Genomic DNA, 13,200 nt, shown 5'->3' on the forward strand with positions numbered 1-13,200 from the left:
CAAGTGATCCCTCTTACCACAGTCCCCCAAGTAGCTGGGACTACAGGCGTACACCACCACATCTGGCTAATTTTTTTTTTTTTTAATAATAATTTTTTGTAGAGACAGGGTCTCACTGTGTTGCCTCGACTGATCTCAAACTCCTGGGCTCAAGCACTCCTCCTGCCTTGGCCACCCAAAGTGCTGGTATTACATGTGCAAGTCACTGTGCCTGGCCCCGAATCCTTTTAATACTTCTCTTTTCTCCTTTATTTAGCATGCTTTCTGTTCTTTGCAACCAACGAAACTTAAATCTTAAGACTACACTTTTTTTTTGTAGTGTAAAGTGGTACAAAATTTGGAATATCAGCCTGGCAGTATGTGTCAGTATTATAAATGTGTTTATATTTGGCTTTGCAGTTTTCCTTCTAGCAATTTAGATCAGAAAAATATTCAGACGAGTTCAGAGATATACATAAGTAGGATGATTATGAATATAAAATTTGGAAATTGAATGCCAAGAAAATGGTCATTAAATAAATTAGGATATAGCAGTGTGATACAATATTATGAAGTCATTAAAAAGGATGATATATACATATTTACTAATTAGAAAGGAATGCCATGAAATAGTAGTAGAAAAGGCAAACTACAAAACATCTTAGATAGCATGATCCAATTTGCATGATACAGCATGGTGAGTATGCATGCATGTGTGTATGTGGGTGTGTGTATAGCCAGAGAAAGAAGTGTGAAAGAAAAAATGCCAAATTCTTAAAAAATGAGAATTATCTCTAAGTGATGGGTTTTATTTTTGTCTTTATTGTATATTGTGTATATGACTTTCTATACTGTATTATGTATTAGAAATGAACTTATATTTGTAATCTGATTATTTTTTGAAAAATAAAATATCTTTTCTTCTGCAGAAATCCATGTGCATTTTCTTCCATTGGATGAGCACCCTTTGCCCACAGCTGAGTTGGAGATTGATGTTTTACAGTGAAATGAGACATTTGCATACATTCATATGTGCCTTGTATGGATAAAGAGTGTCGAGCCCAAGGCCTCAAATATGTCAGAGTTACAGATGTGACCTGTGTATTAGTTTATTATAGTTGCCAGAACAAATAATCACAAACTTGATGAAATTTATTCTCTCACAGTGCAGGAGGCCATAAGTCCAAAATCAGCATCACTGGGTTGAGCACAAGGTGTTCATAGGGCCACATTTTCTCCTGAGGTTCTAGAGGAGAATTCATTTCTCACGTGTCCCAGCTTCTGATGGCTGTCAGTATTCCTTGGATTGTGGCCACATCACTCTAATTCCTGCCTCTGAGGTTACATCACCAACTCCTTTTCTGTCTGTAGTCAAAATTTCCGTCTTCCTCCATCTTACAAGGACACTGTTGATTGTATTAAGGACCCATCAGGATAATCTCCTCATCTTAAGATTCTTTTTTGTTTGTTTGTTTTTCAGAAAACTACTCAGACTGCGTCCTCGCCCTCTTACTCTCCAGAGAGGAGAGAAGAATGATCGTCAAGGGCAGAAGGCAGTTACATCGAAGCAATGCTGAAAACTGGCTTCATGCTCAGGAGAGAATGCTGTGCTTTTTCCTCATGATTTCTGGTGCTCTACACATTCGGAAAAACTTCTCTAGTAACAAACTATAGAAATGCTCCCTCAGAGTATAGTATTCAAGATTCTTAATCACATCTGAAAAGAACCTTTGTCGTGCCAGACCCTTGCTGACATCAGTAGGAGTGACACCCTGTTTGACAGGCTGAAGAAGAGACTTAAAGCCATTGAATGAGATATAGGGTTTACTGAAGAAACTTATGTACAGGGTGATCCAGTGTCAGTGGCCTGTATAAAAGAACAGCTACCACTTGTAAAAAACATGCAGTTTAGGCTGGGTGTGGTATCTCACGCCTGTAATCCCAGCACTTTGGGAGGCCAAGGCGGGCAGATCCCGAGGTCAGGAGATCGAGACCATCCTGGCTAATACTGTGAAACCCCGTCTCTACTAAAAATACAAAAAATTAGACAGATGTGGTGGCACACACCTGTAGTCCCAGGTACTCGGGAGGCTGAGGCAGGAGAATCACTTGAACCCGGGAGGTGGAGGTTGCAGAGAGCCGAGATTGGGCCAGTGCACTCCAGTCTGGTGACAGAGCGAGACTCCATCTAAAAAAAAAAAAAAAAAAACAGCAGTTTATGTGGCATTTTCATTTAGCACTTTTCTCATATCAGCCTACACCTCACAACCTTCCTTTAACACCAAACAAAGGGTTTTGAACCCCTGTGTGGCCCATGTTCTATGGGATGGGCTAGGGATTCAGATGTTCCTCACAGATAAGGAATGAATCTCCGGGTTGGTCACTCCCTGATTCCTTAGCTCTGGACTCCACACACATATTCTTTTTAGACCATAGGGTCCATCTGAGGGTACCAAGTTAAGTTATTGCTGTCAGGTGTGTCTGCCATACAGAATCATTCTCAGAATATATGCTTAAGTTATTGCTGAAAGGTGCATCTGTCATATGCCCATTTTCCACATAAGGTAACATTTACAGGTTTCAGAAATCAGAAACCAATATTTTAGGGAGATTATTTTTAGCCTACTGCTGTATACCATCCTAAAAATAAGAAATGCACACTAAATTTGCCAAGGACTATTGATTTGCCTTTGTATCTATTGGAAACACACACTTGAATCCATTGATTAAAACAGCACCACAAAGTAAATTTAATAATATGTTTCAAGTTTTGAAATGAAGCATTCATCATTTTACAATTCTAAGAAGATAAAAGTGTGCATTTGTGTTACATTTATGTGATACTTCATAAAAAAATGTTCAGGAATCTAAAGAGAGAATAGATAATCACAGTTCTAGGGGAAAAAAATGGCATAGGCAAATGGGGTAACTAGGGAGATTAATGAAAGAAAGAGTTTAGGAAAACCAACAATGGATAGTGTGATAGCAAGGGAGGTGGAAATATGCCCCCTAGGTTTGAGAGGGGCAAAGGAAGGGAGAGATTACCAAAATGTAGACAGCTGAGGCTTTCACTGTAGCTTCAGGAGAGGACTGACTGCTGGACAGGAGCTGTGGCCTTGGTAGAGGAGCTCAACCCCTTCCAGATTTCCCTCTGGAATGGGGAGCAGTTGCCTTACAGTGGCCAAATCAATGAGAAGTCAGGTGACAAGGAAGCCCATTGATGCTGTCCATACAGATAGATCAGCCTCCTAGAAGATGATCAACTTGGAGAAGGGTAGAAAATGAATCTAGCTCTGAGGTCAAGAAAAAATATTCAGTACATGCTGCCAGAGAGAGCTATAAGAAAAAGCATAGTATCTTGGAATCAGAAGGAAAAGAGTATCTCAAGAAGGCAGATAGGTTAATATTTCAAATGCTGCTGAGAGGTCAAGTAAGATAAGGACTAAGAGATGTTCATTGATTTTTAAGACAAGGAGATCTTTGGTGATCTAAGTCAGTTCTGCTTAGATGCAGTGGTGAGTGATGACACTGGATTGAATTAGTGTGAAGAGTGAGGTAAGCAAGTGGAGACAGCAAATGCAGACAAGAAAACTCATTCAAGTTTGTTTGGGATGGGAAAAGAGAAATAGGGCAATAGCTGAAAGACAAGAAGGGATTGAAGAAAAAATCTTTCTCTCCCAAGTTTGGAAAAATCTTAACCAGGTAAGAATGGTAATGAAAGGACAAAGGTGAGAGGCAGCAGGGAGAGAACCGTGGATAAGTGTCTGTCATTCTCATCCAGGAAAGATTGCTCCGATGAATTAGCCATGTCTGTTATGGACATGAGGTGAGAGTGAAGGGATGAATGTGTGACTCTGATTCTAATTCTCTATTTTATAGATAAAATTGCGTCCTACAGATGGTAAAAGTGGGGAGTCATTTGTTCTTTATTCAGGTAACTAGTAAGATGTCTTGTTCCTTTCAGTCCAGGGATTCTTAAAAGTGGGCACTGTGTTTGTTTGTATGGCTGAAAAGTAATACCTGAGGCTTGGAAATTTATAAAGAAAAGAGGTTTATTTGGCTCACAGTTCTGCAGGCTGTACAAGAAGCATGATGCCAGCATCTGCTTCTGATGGCCTCAAGTTGCTTCCACTCATGGCAGAAAGTGAAAGGGAGCTGGTGTGTCACATGTTAAGAGAGGGAGGAAGGCAGAGAGATCCAGAGAGTTCCAGGCTCTTTTCAACAACCAGTTCTCTTGGGAACTAAGAGTAAGAATTCACTCACTCCCACAAAAGTGGCACCAAGCTATTCATGGGGGATCAAACCTCATAATTCAAATACCTCCCAATAAGCCCTACCTCCAACATAAGGGTCACATTTCAACACGAGACTTGACAGGACCAAAGGAACTATATCCAAACCATAGAAGGCATTATTTCCAAAATGATGCCACTCCTATATTGGTGAAAGGTGAGGGGATTTTATATTTTTCACTGATTACTACTTTTATTTAATAATTACACACTGATTTTTATAGTTGCAATATACTATTGGCCCAGGGTACTAGATTTCCTTTTATGGTGGTAATATATAGTTTTTCTCTTAGTTAAATGCTTTTAGGCAATAAAAGTTGATTTAAAGAATTTACAAATAAGAAAAAGGTATACAGATATTACTCAACTATGACAACAATTGTGAAATTGTGAAGGTGGCACATGAGTGAATGACATTTGAGACATACTGCATTATACATGTTGCTTATCTTCTGGATAACTTGGTGTTTATTGGTGTAAGAACAAAGTTTAAGGGCCCGAGTCTTCTGTCTGTAATCTTAACTTTGAATTACTGTCTTAAGCAATTAAAAATGCAAACTGCACCTGAAGAATTAAGAAGAAAGGATGAAACAACTCTCCCAGCATTTTGCTGAGTGGACAGAAGGATCATCTTAGAAATGGATTTTATCACATAATTAAAGAGGGAATCCCTGATTAATTAAATGAAGAGGCAAACTCATTTAAACTGGTGATACTAAGAAGAGATTACTACAATATTTTTCTTCAGCCAAAATAAAGTAAATGGATATAGCTCTATACAACTTGAGTTTTTGTTATCTACGGTGTAGTCCATTTGATGACAAATTTTCAATACTTACAGATTTATTCAGGCCTATTAAAAGCCTTAAAACAACCAGGAAGTGTTATAAATATTTGAACAGAGAGCTGGATGTTTTGAATGCTGAATATATCATTAGAATCACAGCTAGTGCACCAGCTGTGTTAGTGCAACATGACTGCCCTTGGTCCTATGCTCACTCTGGTGACACTTGCCTTTTAATAATTCAATCATGTTATATCCTTCACTAGTTGAGGGAAGCTCTATTTTTGTTTTAAAGGGCTGTTTCTCATCTAGAAAAGTAATAAAAAGGCAAAACGTTTATGAGAATAGTAAATCAATTTGTTTCCTAATAATCAGAGTTACACAATCATCATTACTATTTCTTTGTATTCAGTCAGCTTCACATTGCAGATGGAATGTTTTAGTCATCTTTAGGGTAATAAACTCCTGATTCTAAGAGGCCTTCTTCTAAGGGTCTCACAGTATCGGTCCTCTAAGTCACTGAGGACTTGACCCTTTCTACAGCCCATTCTCTTTTTCATGCTGAAATGTTCAGATTCACCTACTTCTGCATAGATGTCCTCTACTTTTTGCTCAGAATCAGGCTCAACTCAGCATTCTATTTCTAGATGTTGTTAGAAATCTAACCTAACCTCTTGAATCATAAGTGGCCACTGAAATTTGCTTAATATTTTCATTAACTCTGCTTTGGGTTTTTGGTTCCCAACTGTTTGACCTGACCCTAAAAATAGTGTATTAGTTTCCTTGTTGTTACTTTTCTGTATGAGAAATTACCAAAAGTGGATGACTTAGCAGATATTTATTCTCTCACAGTTTTGGAGTCTAGATTTTCTGTGTTGACAAAGACATGTTCCCCCTGAAGGCTCTAGGGGAGAAAACTTCCCTCCCTCTTCCTAGCTTCTGGTGGTTGCCAGCAACTCTTGGTGTTCCTTGGCTTGTAGACGCATCACTCGCATCTCTGCTTCTGTTGTCACATGACATTCCTTCTCTGTTTCTGTTTCCTCATCACTAAATTAGGGCCTACCCTAAACCAACATGACCCCATCTTAACTTAATTACATGTGCAAAGACCCTATTTCCAATTAAGAGTCATGTTCTAAGGTACAAGGTGGACATTAAATTTAGGGTGACACTACCCAACCAAATATAGATACCATTATTTCCATTGACTTTGCTTTGGCTGAACTTTGATTTTCCCAACTTCAGCAATCAGAGGAAACCAAAAGCCTAACTCTCTGGGAACTTGCTCAGATCTAACCTGTTTTCCTCCTACTGTGAACTAAAATGAGATGCTGTTGACACCACCATGCTGATATGTCATGTGGCCTGTGAGATCCTAAATGTTTCATGTGGGAGGATGGATCTGTTATGAAACATGCAAACCCAGCCTAAGGCCAAAGATCAAGAGAAACCAAGCCTCTTTCCTTTTATCAGTTTTTAAAGCATATTTAAAATGAAGAAATCCCAAGTACGTTTAAAAAATGTAGCAGGACACACACCCTATTGTACCTATAGGAGATTCTGTTAGCAGCCTTGTAATTTCAGAGTTTGCCATTCATAAAACATCAGATTGAGACTCTAGGACGGATCTGTCAGATGAAGCCGTAAGGGCAAGAGACAGAGTCTAGAGATATTTCCCAAAGCTGGCGTTATTGAGCACAATGTGCCTTGCCATCCATCACTAGGGCTGGGTGCTTTATGTTAATTATCTTTCAATCTTAAACGACGTGTGAGATTGGCGTTGTGATCTCTATGTTACTGATTATAAAACTGAGACTTAGAGAGATATAGTGAAAAACTTTTCAAAATTATTTTGGAACAGAGTGGAGAGAAAGATACTAATGGTTGTCAAGTTGGCTCAGACCATGTGAATACTATTAGTTCCTTTTTTTGGTTCTCCCTAACTTTGTATTACAGTTACTATCCAGTCTTGTGAAATGGGTAATAATTGGTTATCACATGACTAGGAGAAAAGCAAATAAATGAAAAGTTAGTTTTGTGTCTGAGAATGGAAACGGGCTCCAATTGTTAGCAGTCTGGGTTTGGTCTCAGTCTGTGTCTCTGTGAATACAGACTGTGCTTTTCAACTCTTAACCCAAAGTAATCCTGTGCACCAAAGCCCTGTGTCTCCTCTGCCAGTAAAGGTGTGAAGACTTCCCTGGTGTATTTCCTGCTGTGGATATTACTGTCTGATCTCTCAGTGGCTTTGTTTTCTTTCATCTTTCTCAAGTCTCTGACTTGAAATGCTCTCTCAGCCATGCCAGCATTGAACTCCCAAGTAAGAGTGTACCCTCTCCTCCTGGGCCTCAAGACTCCACCTTCAGCTTGATCCTAATTTAATAACCTCAAACCAGCATACACTGTCCGCTCTCAGGGAGGAAAGATTATCTATAATTGTGAGAGTAAAAAATAGACCCCCACCTCTTTTGAAGCCAGCGGGAATCTCGGTGTTTAGTTAGGTTCTTTTTCTCTCTAGGATCATGGTCTGGCTAAGCAAGTGAAAAGGGACAACTAAATTCACAATCTTGCTGACAGACAGGAAAAGCACAAGAGATACCAAAAGGTCATATCTAAACACACAGACAAAGAGCAATAGTTATTCCAAAAATCAGGTTCAACAGCACAGGACAAGCAAGAACTGGAAATGGGGTCTGGAGGCAACACATGGGCACACTCAGTGAAAAGGCTTTCTGTATGGTGTTTGAAGGCAAGCCTGCAGACAAGATGAGAGTAGTTAAGGTCGCTGTGCTAATTTGCACAAAGAAATCCAAGGCCAAGAGTAAGCTAATCTTCTGTGACTTCATCCTGAAGTCCATGGTCTGTGTCATCAAATATCCTTCTTTCATGCTTCCTTGGTGTTCATCTACTACAATAAGGTTACAGAAATTCTTTACTTACAAGCAGAATTACTGCTACAGTCAAGTGTATGGCGAAATATCGCTTCCAGGAGGTGTACACTGTGAGCTTTTTGCCAATCCATGCAGTATTTCAAATACAGGACCTTCATCGGGGCCAAAAGATTTTATCTTCCAAGGCCAATTAAAATAATACAGGACTTAGAACACCTGAGTCTCTGAGGAATCTATTTTGTAGACAGAGTAACCTTATTGGAAGGAGACTGGACCCATTCAAGAGGTTGATTAATGGGTACAAAAATATAGGTAAATGGAAGAAATAAGACCTAGTGCTCCATAAATCGTATAGTGACTACAGTAAATAAGAGTCTATTGCATATTTCAGAATAGCTAGTAGAGAATAATTCAGATGTTCCCAAAGAAAGAACAGACAAGTGTTTAAGATGGTGAGTGTCCTAATTACCCTGATTTGCTTATTACACACTCTATGAATGTATCAAAATATCATGTCACCCCAAAATACGTATATCTATTATGTATTAATAACAAAAAGGTAAATCTAAAAACATGGCATATTTGGAAAATTCTTTTGCCAAGTCCTTGTTTCTAATTCAGTCAATGGATGCCATTACTTCTCACTTTTTATGCTTGTTGACTTGTGAAAAGCATGTCAGCTTGCTGAACACTTGTCTACCAGGAATAATTTTTACTAGCCTGTCTTTTTCCTTTCATGACACAAACCTGAACACTGACTTTCTGCCTTTTTAAGCCCTGACATTTTTTAAGATGCTGTCATGGCCACTACAGGTTGTCTAGAGGAAACAGCGCCCCAAGGAGGCTTGGATGTCCTCTGCTCAGTGAGGTGAAGCTGTCTCTTTGGAGTGCTTCTCAATTTCGATCAGCTGAAGACCTCTCTGCAATCAGGAAAAGAGGACATAGGTCTGAGACTGTGGGACCGTCACTATTTCTGAGTAGAAAACAACTTCTTAATGGGGATTTGCCTGAGATGTTTCAATACAAGTCAGGTCAATGGCCTCTACTTCTTTATTCTCTAAATGCCTTTCCTCTTAATTCCCTTTCCTTTAAAGAAGATAAAGAACTGTCTTATGCTTCTGCTTATAATTTCAAATTTAAAAGAAGAATGCCTTGCCCATCTGCTGAGGTTGATTCAGGCACCTGGTACAGCCATCAAGAAGTGGTGCCAGGGGCTGGTGGGAGTCCAGCTCTTGCTCCTTTCTCAGCCTACCCCAAGGGTTTATCAGAGCGTCCTATGAATGAAGAATGGTATGCAATCTTTGCCCTTGCAAACTGCTTGCTAATGACTTCATAAACGTGGAAAAAAAAGAAGTTACCACCTCAAAAATTATTTTGTGTTTATAAATTGTTCAGGTTACAATCTCAAATAAGGTAATACTATGATAGTTTCATAGATTGCTTGGGGGTTGACATTGGCCTGCTTAAATCTCATAAGGCAAAATTAGAATTTTTGACAGATACTTCCATTCCCTAGGTTTTATCATTTAGCATAGCCTTTAAGCATTGGAAGAAATTCTATTTGAAGATACTTATTGATTCTTTTTACTTCCTATTTTTCTAAGGCAAGAAACAACCAGATGTTAAGAAAAAAAAATTAACACTTCACTTTTAACTTAAGATGAAAATGATGACTTCCTCTAATCCCTACCAGAAAGTATATACTTTTGAGATTAGCAGTCTGGTGTGTGGCAGTTTTTCCTAGGAGGTTTGAAGGGTAAAATAAACTCTCTGGGATAGTACCCATTTGCCCACAGTTTGAAAAATATTTTATTATAGAGCTTCTCACGCCAAATTGTATTGCTACCTGTGCTTCCATCTCTATTTCACCTCTGGACAAAGAGATCCCAGCAGGATTATACTTGTCTTAGTGAGGGACAATGTTACACAGAGCCTAACACAGAGTAGATAGTCAATAAGGTTGTTGAATAAACAAAAATGAAGGAAAGTTGAAGAAAATATGTCTGAAAATGTCTTAAATGTGTATATTCTCTGCTGAGATTAAGTAATTGAAATAAGTTAGGGGTCCTATAGTTTGAGGGTCAAATTCACTGGTTATCTATATTTTAAATAAAATGTATTAGAAGTTGGTCATGAATAGAACAGAATAGCCATGGTCATTTGTTTTCATAACGTTTATGTCACACTACAATAGCAACTGAGTGGTTGTGACAGAGACTGTATGAACCAAAAACTGAATATATCTACTACCTAATGTTTTGAAAAAAAATTCTGAGACATGACTTAAATGAAAAAGAAATAAATCATGCAAGTGAGTAAGCAACAAATAATTATTGAATGCTTGACATGTGCTTAATACAATTGCAGGATTTGCAGTAGACACAACAAGATGCATCTTATCCCTCTGAGTAGTAGGTCCTTTAACCACTTGAGGGCACTGATTTTAATTGTTGTGTCAATGAACGGGGTAGGCATTATCTATATGTTGGACTAAAATGGTTCTCATTGAGATGGAACGGCTAGTAGAATCAAACAGAAGGTGAGCAGAGAGAACCAAGGCAAGTGCAAAAGTAACATTTTGGTTAAAACAATGACAAATATCCTCCAATCTCGCCCATTCCTATTTTCCTGAAGGATTATTGGGGAAGACATTGCATTCTGTATTCACTATAATATAAAAAGACTGGAACCCTTTTACTTGGATATTGAATGAAGGGGTGATCTCAAAGGGCTGAAAAGCTTGGTGACAGTTATATTACAGATATTTGATCTCTCCTACATATAGCTTTTTTTCCCCCCCCTCCCCCCCTCCCCGAGACAGAGTCTTGCTCTCTCGCCCAGTCTGGAGTGCAGTGGCATGATCTTGGCTCACTGCAACCTCTGCCTCCCAGGTTCAAGCAATTTTCCTGTCTCAGCCTCTGGAGTAGCTGGGATTACAGGCAAGTGCCACCACACCCAGCTAATTTTTTTGTATTTTTAGTAGAGATGGGGTTTCACCATGTTGGCCAGGCTGGTCTCGAACTCCTGACCTCAGGTGATCCATGCGCCTTGGCCTCCGAAAGTATTGGGATTACAAATGTGAGCCACTGCGCCTGGCCTTTTTATGTTTTATTGAAGACATACTTTGAATCAAAGGGTCATGCTAAGTGCTTTATTATAGACATTATTTAATCTGATTACAGTTTTTTGTACTAAGCCTTGTTATTTCTACGCTGTAGTTACATTATCATCATAGCAACTTCCTAATCCACACAGTGTATGAGTCAGTCAGGATAGGCTAGGTAATACTTCAGTAACAAACAAGTCTCACATCTCAATGGCTGATACAACATAAGTTTATTTCTTGTTCATGTTACACGTTTGCTGTGGCTCAGCAGGTGTCTCTGCTTACCGTAGTCACTCTCAGAACCAAGTTGACAAAGGATCCATCTTGACTCATGCTTTTGCCCAGCAGGTATTGAGAAAGGAGTATTGTAGCATCTCCTACTGCCTATCGCATGCTCCATCCAGAAGGGACACAAGTCATCTTCACTCACATTTTATTACAGAGATTGGAGCCCAATTTGTCCAATTCTTTTTACCAGTGTTCATAGTTATGTAATTCATTCACATTAATATAATAGTGTACTTCAAAGGCATTTTTTTACCCAAATTCTAAATATACACAGGAGTGAGCTGACATTTACTAGTTCAAGAAATATTTACCAAGTGCCTCTGTGAACCATACACTGTCTTAGACACTAGAAATATAGCAAAAATAAAAATAAAATTATCAAACTTCATTGAGCTTTTATTCTAGCAGGCACAGAAAATAAATAGAACAGACACTTAATTTAGTAAATAAAATTTAGCAAGATACATAGAATAGTTGGTGATAAGTGCTATGGAAAAAAATAAAATATGAAAGCAGGTAGAAGATGGTGGGGGTTGGTAGCTGAGGTGCCTCTCTGTTCATAGAGCTCATTTACATTTGGGCCTGGGCACCACAGAAACGTAGGAGGCCTGGACAATTTGTGCTGCCTGAAGGAAACTAGCATAAAAGGCATATTTGTATTATTTCTGGTAATTTCAAGTCCAATAAAGGCATTGAGGCTGTGATTAGTGGAGAACTGGGAGAAACAGAGATCTTCTCAGTGTTATCCAGTTTTCTAAGACCCTTTCTGGATGGAGAGGGAGTAGTTTGTAGGATGGGAGGTTGTACAATAACATTTAAAACTTGGACGCTTCTATGTCTTCTTAAACATAATGTAATCGTGGGCAAGAAAATAAAAGTCCGTTAGTCTTAAAGGGATATGATGATGAAAGGGGAAGGTGTCTGTTTGGCATTTGACAAAAACTTCTGGGCATTTACCTTATGTGAACAGAGGTTAGAGATAAGCCTGTGGGCTCTGCTGGTAATGGATTGCAATGTTTGTCTTCATTTATAATAAGAAACATTTGAAATGAGTTTTTCTAGCCCAAATTTTGGTTCTTGTTTCTGTCTTCCTGCAATAACTATCTTCCATTTGCACACTTCACTCCAAAGCCCTCCAGCCCTTTCAGTGCTCCCACTGGTAGCTCATGGCTTGCTTTAAAATCAAATTATACTCCTTACTTTCAGTAATGCCTTTCTGTTTTCCCCTGCAAGTTTTCCAACTTGCTATCAATCTTTATGTTAAAGGTTTCCAGCAAAGTGTGTGGATTAAAAAAAAGTCCCCTTTATAAGTGGCTTTTTCTATTAACCTGGATCATCCCACCTTGTCAAAGCACTTAGTCATGAGATAGTAACTCCCTCAAAGTCCTGGCTCAAATTTCAATTTACTAGTGACCTGGCGTGGATAAATCACTTTACACTTGTGACAAAGACACCACTGGGAATACAGAATTATTCATTTTCTGCCCAGCTATGGAGTAAGAATTTAAGACTTTCTTAATATTTGAACAGTTAAAAAGAATGATACAAACATGCCAATCCAGTGACCGTGGTCAGCTAGACACCCAGGGGAAGCTGGTTTCTAGCACATCTTTAGAGCCCAGGCTTCTTTCTGAAAGGTCAGAGCATAGTTATGGTTCTTCAATTGCACCCCCATTCCTAAGCCAGCATTCCACCCCCTAAACCCTTCAACCTACCTCATTCCACAATGAAAATATAAGAGTGGTCTCTTATTGAATGCTCGCATGTACCAACCATTTTGCTACGCATTGTGGTAGGTTGCATAAATAGCCACAATTGTTCAGACCTCCAGGTTTCCATAACCATTGCCATGTGACTTTACAG

At 38.9% G+C, this 13,200-nt stretch overlaps 1 non-coding gene across 1 annotated transcript; it reads right to left on the reverse strand.

Moving 5' to 3' along the window:
- Positions 1–1,462: 1,462 nt before the first annotated feature.
- Positions 1,463–1,678, reverse strand: LOC116274082. The gene has a single exon (XR_004182552.1). It is a non-coding gene; the product is annotated as a small nucleolar RNA U3 (small nucleolar RNA).
- Positions 1,679–13,200: the final 11,522 nt, after the last annotated feature.

This window comes from Papio anubis, chromosome 2, assembly GCF_008728515.1.
Source record: "Papio anubis isolate 15944 chromosome 2, Panubis1.0, whole genome shotgun sequence".
In the NCBI taxonomy this organism is placed as follows: domain Eukaryota; kingdom Metazoa; phylum Chordata; class Mammalia; order Primates; family Cercopithecidae; genus Papio; species Papio anubis.